Raw genomic sequence first — 1,555 nt, 5'->3', positions numbered from 1 at the left:
ATATATATAAAAAGAAGTTACATTTCTTTGGTAATCTTATAACTCAAGAACTGCCAAACCGATTCACACAAAATTTTTAGAGTTATTTTCTATCTTTGAGGAGGTGGTTTGTGTGAAGTTTGATTGAAATCGGTGCAGCCGTTCCTGAGTTATGACATTTTATGTGAGTAATGGTTTCCTCTCATACGAAATGACTGTATGGGAAAAACAACAACAAATACACAGCCGCTTATGAGCGTTTCTGTTGTACTGTTGTGGTTGTAAGTGTATTATGTTAATATTAATTTGCTGTCGTTGGAATTCAGTTGACAGTTCTCTTATGTGCTTTGAAGTTCTTTTATATCGTGCTCTCATTGCGAACAGACATACTTTTGGTGAGTGTTAACCATGTGTTTTTTTTAACCACGTACACACATTGAACTTTGAATTAAATTTATTTTTATATACTTTCGTCCAAAATGACTTGAAATAATTTTCAATGTTTTGCTTTTACATTCAATTAGTAATATACTGTACTGAAAGAATGCCACGTGCAAGACGAGCAAACATTGGCAGACGTTCACGTCAATCAAATGCTACAGCGTTAAATCGAAGATCACAAAGTGAAGAAGATCGTGTTCGACGAAATGAAGTGGAAACACAACGACACAGACGGAGAAATCAGTCGGTTAATAGTGAAGCACGAAGAAACCGTCGTGGGCGTACGTCCGCTTATGATATACGTCAAATGGAACGCGCGGCTTTCAATTACGATGGCACCATTGATTTCAGCATGCATGCCTACATTGGCCAAATGAATATGTAATAGAATGTATACATTGCAAAGCAATTTAATTCAGAAACGAAACGCCTGGTATGTGCTGTGCTGGTGGGAAAGTCAAATTGCCGGTGCTAGAACTTCCGCCAGAACCTTTGCATTCATTGGTTTTTGGCAATTCACCAATGTCGAACCATTTCCTCTTAAACATTAAAAAATACAATTCATGCTTTCAAATGACATCTTTTGGAGCTACAAATATTATAAGAGATGGATTTATGCCGACGTTTAAGGTTATTACTTCGTTTGGAGTAAACAATATCATATTTAATTAATGTGCCGTCCCTGTGTTCGATGTTTTTAAAAATTCCGATCCGTTATCTACATATATTTCTCGAACTTTACAGATTCAAGGTCAAATATACCTATAAATTTTTGCAAATATATTTTATTGGTGATGAGAATCGTGAATTAGATCAGCGCTGTGCAATTTCGACGAATACGAGAAGATCAATCGTGAATGAATTGCAAACAATGTTCCATCAACGCAATGAATTGGTGAAATTGTTCAAAGTGGCAAAATATAATAAAAAATTGAATGCTCCAGGAGGAACTGGAAAAACATTTTTAACTTTATTTATTTTAGCATAATTTATTTAGCGTAAAAAATTGAAATGGAAATTAAAGAATCAAAGTTTAATTACAAGTTTTTATCGGCTCTTTCACCTTACCTGTATATAGGTGACCACCACAATCAAATTTTAAAAAAGTACAGAAAAGGCTATTGTGACACATTTA

At 34.5% G+C, this 1,555-nt stretch overlaps 1 pseudogene; it reads left to right on the top strand.

Annotated features, from left to right (window-relative positions):
• The first annotated feature begins 505 nt into the window (after nucleotides 1-505).
• LOC129250537 (uncharacterized) lies at nucleotides 506-971 on the top strand (annotated as a pseudogene).
• The last annotated feature ends 584 nt before the right edge of the window (nucleotides 972-1,555 follow it).

Source organism: Anastrepha obliqua, chromosome 6 (assembly GCF_027943255.1).
Source record: "Anastrepha obliqua isolate idAnaObli1 chromosome 6, idAnaObli1_1.0, whole genome shotgun sequence".
Lineage (NCBI taxonomy): Eukaryota > Metazoa > Arthropoda > Insecta > Diptera > Tephritidae > Anastrepha > Anastrepha obliqua.
This window is presented reverse-complemented; position numbering and strand designations above follow the sequence as displayed.